Genomic DNA, 9,509 nt, shown 5'->3' with positions numbered 1-9,509 from the left:
TGCCTCCAAGCAAGAAACCTCCAGGCCGCAGGAAGAGCCCCCACTCCAGCCCACAAGGACTTCAGAATTGGGCTGTCCGGGAGCCCACCTGCTAAACCTTCATCCGATCCCCCACTGGGGCTGCCAGGGAACCCCATCCACTGTCCATGCCCCTCCCCTGCAGCTTCTCTCCCCCCCCCAACTGAGGGCTCTCCCAAGCCAACCACCCTTTCTCCCTGGGGATACTCAGAATGAATTCTCCCACAGCTTGAAGTTTCTGGAGAGAGGGGAGGAGTTTTCATCCTCTGCAAGTGATTCAATCGCATCTCCAAGGTCCCCAGACGGGAAGCAGCCACTGATTTTGCCTCTAATGTGTAGAAGTCCCAGACATACCACAGGAGCCCCATGGCCAGCGCCTGCTCTGTTAACATGTCAGCGTAGGTTCTTGTGCTATTAACTCGATGATTTAGTCTTGTTTTGGGGCCCAATAAACTGTGGAGTAAATACCAAGATTACTCCAGCTTTAGAAAATACCAAGCTGACTCCTCAACTTATCTGAATGGAAAAATTTCAAGTCAAAGATGACCCAGAATTCAAGGTGCAGGCTGAGTCCCACCTATCTCCACAGGGAGAAGGATCAGAACCTTCTAGATCTGGGACATATCTGCCTCCCAGGACATATCTGTTCTGGAATCTGAAGCAGCTTTTCATCCTCAGGTCTTTTCCCACAGGGAACCCTCTCCCAGAACTGCTGTTCCAGCTTCCCCACCCCAGACAACACCCAAGGTCTATGAAAACGGGAGATGTGAGATATGGTTTTCTGGGACAGGTCAGGCCCACGGGCAGAACTTGTCCCTGCTCAAAGCTATTGCCTGGAACCCAAACAGTAGGTCTGCTGAGGGGAGAAGAACCCAGATAGCAGATAAAAGATTTGCACATTCACACGTGAGAAGATTCTGGGCTGACACATGTGCTTGGAGCTGCCCTAGGAGATTCACGGGCCAGCAAGCTGCCTCATCCTGCCCAGGGCCAGAACCAGCCACCCATCTGCCTTCAGGCAAAGCCACTGCGCTCCCAGTCTTCCTGTAACCTGTCATCTCTGTTGACCAATACGCCCTGCTACCGTCAGTCAATTCCTTCAACATCTTGAAATCTCAATTTGCTGAGATATGAAATGACCAGCAATTCCTGATCAGGGCTGTGGTGAGGCCGGAAATGGTGACCATGCATATAGCCACACAGACAGGGTGCTAATGTCCTGGTCCAGGCGGTTAAATTGCCACTTGTGCAGTAGGTTCAGCCCCCACTTGGGACACCAGCATCCCATTTGGGTGCCAGTTCATGTCCCATCCGCTCCACTTCCATTCCAGTTCCATGCTTATAGCCTGAGAAAGCAGTAGAGGATGGCTCAAGTCCTTGGGCCCATGCTCCCTTATGGGAGATCTGGAGGAAGCTCTGGCTTCAGACTGGTCCAGCTACAGACACTGTGGCCATCTGGGGGATAAACCAATGGATGACGATTCATTCTCTCTCTCTCCCTCCTCTCTCTCTCCACCTATCAAATAAATAAATACTTAGTTTAAGAAACAAACAAAACACGCACAGACAATATTCCAAGGGGACTAATTATTGGGACAGATAATCTAGACTTTCCTGTTCTTACTAGCAGGAAATGATGCTTTTTGGGTAGTAGAATCAAACCTAGCTGCTGCCCTCTAGAGCCCTCCATGGGGTCAGGTAACTTTTCCAGCAGGTCCTGGATGACTCAGCTCAGACACTTGGCTTGCCCCTGTGACCTGGGGACTCTCTGGCCAAGACCTCCTGACATCCTCATATCACACACACACACACACACACACACTGTCCATCAAGCCCTGGCTGTCGCCCCAACAATACCTAAACACACCAATTTGATTCTTCTTCCTCCTGCTGGTATCCCTCCCGAACCTCCCGGCTCCCCGGAGAGAAGCGCTGCCCTACACTATGAAATTGAAACCAAAAGCAGCACGGCCGCCGCAGACCGCCGGAGCCTCTCAAGCAGCGCCCCCCGACCGCCGCTGACCCCGGAGGCCCCACCAGCCGCTACTTGCTCTTCCTTTCCTGGAAGGAGGCGCCTCCCTTCGTCCCGGGCTACCTTCCGTGGCTCCACCATGGAGACTCCCGAGCAGGCACTGCCCAGGGCCTGAACCCACCGAACCTGCAGGGAGACCCCACCGCCAGGGGAGCACTCCCTGCAGGGAAGCTTTCTCTGAGCTCAGGACTTTAGAGGACCCACATGTCCCCAACCTCCGGCTCCCACAGCACCCCCAGGACTTTTCTCTACAGTTTCTTCAGTCTGGTTCCTTGACTGTGCTGCAAAGATCCATAAAGGCCCATGTCTCCAGCCAGACACGGAGCTCACCAAGGAAGGAGGGGTTAAGTTGCTGATGGTAGCTTCTCTGGGCCTGGCACCTAGTAAACAATAAATGCAAGGTGAATGAAAGAAAGGAGGATTGAATGAAAGGGTTTCAGGCCTCACACGTGGGTGCAGGGACAAAGACTTGGCTAGCCTCCTTGGCTTTCCCAGGCCACAAAGCAGGGAGATGGAATGGAAGTGGAGCAATCAGGATACAAACCAGCCACCCTATGGGATGCCAACACCACAGGCAGAGGTTTAACCTACTACATCTCAATCCCCAAAGTCTTTGGTAAATCGAATAGCCACTTGTCAAACTATTTTTGTATAAAAACGGACTTTCCTGAATTAATCGGTTTTATTCCATGTCCCTTGCAAAAAATTTGTATTGGCCATATTCAAGTCATGTTCTTCATTAATTTCTTCCTACCTGGCCTTGTTAAGTGACTTGATGACCAGTCTATGCTTTAAAAAAAAAAAAAGTGCCTGTTGGTATTTAAAGTATTCTCCTCAGGCTTCCTTGGTGAGAGGCTCCAGGCAGTTTTCCCCGTTGCTGACTCCAAGCAGTGCAGCTCAGAACACGTTGTCACCCGTATAGAACTTCTCAGTCCCAGATTAAGCTAACTGCATGTCTCTAGCTGGGGACAACGTGTTTGGAAACAGACCTTATGCAACAGAGCTGTCAGAGGGATGTTCCTCAGAGGCAAACAAAACTAGAGTCACGGTGTGTGGCAAATGTGCCCTCCAGAGTCTTTGGAACCAAAGGGTTTTCAGCTTTCCTACCGGCGATCCCATTTTTGATTCGTGTTTCTTGGAAAATGGAAAGCTTCTATTGACCACCTGTGCTACCTCTGCTGCAGAAAGGGGAAAAGAAAAGAGAAGAGAAGAGGAGAGGAGAGGAGAGGAGAGGAGAGGAGAGGAGAGAAGAGAAGAAAATTAAATTAAATTAAAGAAAAGAAGTCATCGGGAGCTCCGGAGGGCTTCCAGGGGGCTCCCAGCAGCCCGTTCTTTGTTTAACAGTGACACGGTCCTGACCTCCCCAGCCCTGCCTGCGCTCGGTGCAGCCTGGCATTTCCTTTAAGCCTGGAATCCTTCCTTTTACTCTCGCTCATTTCTGTGGGGAACGAGAATGCCTGCAGAAGCTGGGAGGCTCTTCTGACTTCCTTCACAAGTGTGCAAGCCTGAGACAGCTGAAATTTTTCTTCGAATACTTGAAAGCAGGTTCTAGACCGCCTGTTCCCGACAGAATTTCCCTGGAGTGCTCCCATCTCCAACCCTTATGTAACCTGACACAATTCTCTAAAAAGGCTCTGGAATCCAAGAGAGCAGTATCCTGAGCTTGCAGGGAAGGGTGCAATTGAAAAAGTGTCCCCCAGCCTCCCGCGTCAGCAGAAGGGCATGGGGGACAGGGACACGGGGTCACTGACCAATTCACATTTCCAAGAAAGATCCTAACGCCCTGTCATGGTGATCAGCAGGTGTCCTGGGCTCATCTGTCAACTAAGAATTGCTTACTGGGCCCGGCGCGGTGGCGCAAGAGGTTAAAGGTCCTCGCCTTGCACGCCCGGGATCCCATATGGGCGCCGGTTCTAATCCCGGCAGCCCCACTTCCCTTCCAGCTCCCTGCCTGTGGCCTGGGAAAGCAGTCGAGGACAGCCCAAAGCTTTGGGAACCTGCACCCGTGTGGGAGACCCGGAAGAGGCTCCTGGCTTCGGATCGGCATAGCATCGGCCCGTTGCGCTCACTTGGGGAGTGAATCATCGGACGGAAGATCTTCCTCTCTGTATCTCCTCTCTGTATATCCGCCTTTCCAATGAAAAAAATAATAAAAATAAATCTTTAAAAAAAAAAAAAAAAGAATTGCTTACTAAGAGTACTCCTGGTACATTACCAGCCCGTGGACCTGGCTAGCAGGTAAAAGTATTTTGATAATCTCCTTACCTAGGATGAGGCAGCCCTTCTACTGACATCAAAAATCAGCTTAGCTGCAGGGGCATCAGCTAGACTCAACAACAGGGCAAATTTGCAAATTTTTTTTTTTAAAGATTTATTTTTATTATTTTTTCATTGGAAAGGCGGATATACAGAGAGGAGAGACAGAGAGGAAGATCTTCCGTCCGATGATTCACTCCCCAAGTGAGCGCAACGGGCCGATACTATGCCGATCCGAAGCCAGGAGCCTCTTCCGGGTCTCCCACACGGGTGCAGGTTCCCAAAGCTTTGGGCCGTCCTCGACTGCTTTCCCAGGCCACAGGCAGGGAGCTGGAAGGGAAGCGGGGCTGCCGGGATTAGAACCGGCGCCCATATGGGATCCCGGGCGTGCAAGGCGAGGACCTTTAACCACTTGCGCCACCGCGCCGGGCCCGCAAATTTTTTTAAATTTTATTTTTCATGATGTTTACATAGTTGATCAGGGTGTGAAAGGTCAAGGGGAGTGGGGAATACAATGGGAGAGATCACACCCAGTCTCCCCAGTACCCAATGTTATCCCAGGGTCCCCATTGTGGAACATGTTCTGAGGATTCTGCTCAAGTGGTTTCAATAGTTCTGAGATGCTGTTGATATTGCCACTCCAAGGATGAGGAAATCCTTCCAGGGTCAATTAGCTGACAGAGTCCACTTCAGAGTCTCCATCCACTCACACGTTTGCTGTCAAGCTTCACTGGGGTAGTTGATCAATTGTTCTGCCCTCCTTCCTCTTCAAGCCAGTGGATGCTGCATCCCAGGCCAACCTGCCTACCATATGCTCAGCCCTCATGTACACCAGGGGGAGCTGAAGCCCAGTCAGAGTGAACCCCAATAACCCTCACTGGACCATCCCCTAGGAATCTGCAATTTACTCTCACCTGATGCAGGCGATTCTGACTCAAGTTCTTTCTGCCGGCACCTCCACCGCCCCCACTCCCAAGCCCCATTCAATCCATGGACAATGCCAGGGAGGGCATAGAATGTGAGGATGCAAAGAGCTGTGTGCAGACCTGGAATTGGGACCCCACTAGATGACCCCAAATTCCAGAAAGCTCTTGAGCCAAAACAAAGTATTTGTTCCCCCTCCTTTTGTTTTCACTTTCAGAAATACCAGCCTGACTCACTATTTGCATACCAGCGGCCAGGGACCTCCGCGGAGCCCAGGCACCACTCATAGGTGGCTGACTTTTCAAGGAATTCACTGGAGAAAATTGTAGGCAAGGCTGTGAACAGAACCATTCTCCATCTGGTTTCAGTTTATTTAAAAAAAAAAAAAAAAAAAACTGTGCACACATGCCTCCCCACCGCAATCAGAAAACAGCCACAACTCCCCCAGGGGAGGGGGTATTAGCCACCAGGGGTGGGGCTGAATTATGTATATGCAAATAAATTAAACTAGCCGGCCAACAGCAACTAATTTTCATATCTTTTGCATTTGTTCTGCCAAGAAAATGCCTGAATCCAGGGATAATGGAAGCTGCAGGAAGCAAGTTTTGGAATTAATATTTAATAATCACGTTGCCTTAATTCTGCCTTTGGGAGACATGTTTCTCATCCAGAAGCAAAAAGAACAAAAAAGATTAATAGGCTTTCACCTGGGTATGGCCTAACAAACAATGTCAACCCCCTAGACTAAAGTCCAGGGGAAGGTGCAGCTTGAGAATTGGAACCAGAGGGTCTGGGTGGCTGTGTGACCTAGGGTAGGTCATTTCACTTCCTATACCCAGGAAATACAAGACCTCCTTTGCAAGGAACAATGTAAAGTTGGGAGATAAAATTAAAGTACAAGGAAGTTGAGCACAAGGCTTGGTTTGCAGCAAGCACACATGAACTGGGACAGAGGGACTATTCATCTCAAAGCACCCTGGAGTGCCCAGAGGGATCCAAGCTGGATCTCAGATCTCACCCAGGCCAGCCAAGCTTTCTCCCTGGGGTCTCTCTTTTTCCCCTGGGGCAAATCCAGAAAACCCTGTGGAGCACATTCCCTAACATCTGCCTTCAATCTTGGAAACAATAAAGGAACCTCAGAGGAGGATGCCAGACCCTCAAAGATGGATGCTGCCCGGCTTCCTGGGTCTAGTATATCCTTTCTCCAGTAACTCATGGACCCTCTTGCCAGGCGCAGAGTCCAGATGGGGATATAGCTGAGCTCACCTAAAGCCCCGAGGGCCCAGTCAGCCTCCTCCAGCATGTTCAGGCCATAGCAGGGATGGGCTGCAAATCCTGGGCCCAGCCCTCACATGTCCACCAACACCTCCTTGGGTTCTGTTGCCTTAAACCTACTCCTTCCGCCCCAATCTCCCGCCTCCCCTTCTTCCTGCTTCCCGGCCAATAAGAACCATGCTCTCAGACTCATTCAAGACCAGTCCCTGCTTTCCTGAGCCCTCACCCTGCAATCCAAGAGGTCACGTGTGGTAGATGTGTTCCTGTTTAGACACAGTCCTCAAAAGCCCAGGCTTGGGCTCCTCCTGTTACCCATGAATTTTGACTTGCTGGGGCTGGCTAAAGATTTCAGCTCAAGTGTACTTGAGTTGGAGACCTTGAGAGATTTTTCTCAGCCTCTGGAAACCTCGATTCCTACTAATGTAAACTGGTGATAGTGAGACCTTATACAAAAGCCTATTGTGAGGCCTCTGCACCCGACCCAGGGCTGGGGCCCAAGCAGCAGGGTTGGAGGCCCACGCAAGGAATGAAGGCTGCGATGTGGCGGTGTGGAGTAGATGGCCTCCTGCACCATGGAAGGTGAGACCAGTTCTGGGTCGTACAAGTGATCTATGTGGGCCAAAGGGAAGTGAGACCATCAGGAGTGAGACCCAGGCTGGAGCTCAGACAAGGACGTGGCCAGCATATAAGAGGAGATATACACTCATGACTGGGGAGGGGCATGTGAGAGGTCTCCCCAGCTATAGGTTTTCCTACATGGAAGAGTAGCCCATGAAGGATGCTGGGAAGAGGCATGGAGGGATGAAGCACCCAACAGCCATGGCAGACAGGGTTTGGAGTGATCAAGAGTAGTCAGCAGAGCAGAGACCCAAGGAGCTGTAGGCCAAGGTGGGGCTTGAGGACCAGGAGGTCTAGGACTGCCTACATATGGAGAGGTCAGGGCAGGGAGCTGACCCCAGGCTGGCGTAGAGATGGAGATAGTGGAGATGGTGTCAGAGGACTGTGATTACGATTGTGGATGACATCAGAGGGCTGTGGCTATGAGCGGGGGTGGGGGAGAGCCAAGGACGATATTGAAGAAGGCCTGTAGAATCAAGGTGACCAGTGCAGGCAGCCACAGGGCACAGGGTCTGGCACACTGTAAGAAGTCAACCAGAGCTTCCCGGAGACTGAGTTTAGAATCTGAGTGGATGGACTGGCACCAACTGGAAGAAGGCCCTGCTGATACTAGGGTTGGGGAGGGAACAGAGGGTGTCTTGGCATGAGCAAAAGGCAGGGCAGGACCTCCTGGGGGCTAGGCCGCCCTGGAACTGGCCCTCAAAGGAAGAGGTGGTGAGTGCTTTCTTAGCTCCAGACACCCCAGGATAGTCAGAGGAGATGGCGTGAAGGCTCTTGGCACCTCCTCTTTCAGGGACTTGAGTTACCCCACTCTCAAACCCACCTGTCACCTGGCATTTAGCTCTTTACCACCGCGCTCTCTCCCAACAGCCAGCAGATGGAGCCAATGAGCTGCCCGACTGCACTGCAGCAGCCCCCTCCCTGAAGTCCTCCAAAGCTCCGGACCTTGTGTCCCACGGAGGCAGACAGAGAGGTGGGACAAAGGACACCTGTCTCTGAGCTTAAGGGCAGGGTGGCAGCGGGGCTCGGTTCCTTCTGATTGCCCTTCGATTCGCTGGGCTGCCAGGTCCTGCCTTATCTAGTGGGGCTCCTGCCCTCTGCCTCCCTTCCCTTCTTTTCCCTGGAGGCCCCTGCCAGCCCAGACTCCCGTTTCTGGCAGAGGCTGGTTCTCTGCCCCCAGGCAGGCATGATCTGGCAGCAAGCCTCAGACAGGGCTGGGCCAGCCCCTCCCAGGCTTGACTGCCTAAACCACCTTGTTCTTCTCCCAATGTCTCCACCTTAGCAGGGTAAGGGGTCAGTGGCTAAGGAGGCCACAGTGCCCTGGAGATCCAAGTCCCAGAACACAAATGAATGGTTCTGCCCAAGGTGGCAGTGTCCCAAAACCTGGGCTAAAAAACAAAAACAAAAACCTTCCCCGTCTTAGCCATCCCACACCCCACAGCCAGAGTTAAGTCCTGCCACCTACCTCAGGCAAGTCTTCATACTGGAAGCTTCCAGAGGATAAGTCAAGATCCTGTACAGTAGAAGATTGTTTTCAGTCTTGATCCTCAGTGTTGCATACCCTTCCTATCCCTCTGACCTTCAACTCCAGTTCTGGCAATTGCTGGCACCTGTGCGGCCTCGACTTTCAAAGCACCCCCAGCTTCTAATGGACCAAGATGGAAAAACTACAGTCAGACTTCTGGTAGGGTGAAGAGAGCCGAGGAAAGAAGTACCCAACCAATCTAGGGTCCATGGCTCAAATTAGCAAGCCAGGCCACAGTGCGATGTCCATAGCTGAATTGGTGCGTTTGGAAAATAAATGTGATCCTGAAATTCTCAGAGGCGGGGTGACCCAGACCAAGAGGGAGTTACCAAGAACACACACCAATGTGCTCACTTGTACATGCAGAGTTATGGTGTAAGGAGGAACATAGTCAAATGGTAATGACAGGTCATGTGGCCAAACGGGCTCTGGTGCATACAAACCCAGGCTCCCAAGGTCATGTCTCCAAGGTCAGGCACACACACCCTTCCCAGGCCACTCCTGCCTCACTAAGCCAGGCTGAGAAGGACACCTGTACTTATAGGAGGAGGAGCAGGTGCAGGTACAGGAGTGGCTCCGGGTGGAGAGCCCTTTTCCCTTTAGTGGGTATGGCTTCTAGCTCCTGTGCTGGGTGGCAGAGGGGAGTCGGCCACTGGCTTTGGAAGCACCACTGCCATGAAGTCCTGGCATGGGTCCTGAGCAAGAAGAGAAGGAGCAGCAGGCTAGGAGGTATGACAAAGGTGCCCTCTCTTAGGACACCGCAAGGGCAGACCTTGAGGCAAGCCCCCCAAAAGCAGAAGGCCCTTCCCCCCATGTTGTGGCTGCACCTACTCCCCTCAACATAGGGCCTGGCATCCAGGG

This window comes from Ochotona curzoniae, unplaced genomic scaffold, assembly GCF_017591425.1.
Source record: "Ochotona curzoniae isolate NIBS_2020 unplaced genomic scaffold, NIBS_Ocur_1.0 contig_3622, whole genome shotgun sequence".
NCBI lineage: Eukaryota > Metazoa > Chordata > Mammalia > Lagomorpha > Ochotonidae > Ochotona > Ochotona curzoniae.
Note: the sequence above shows the minus strand (reverse complement) of the source record.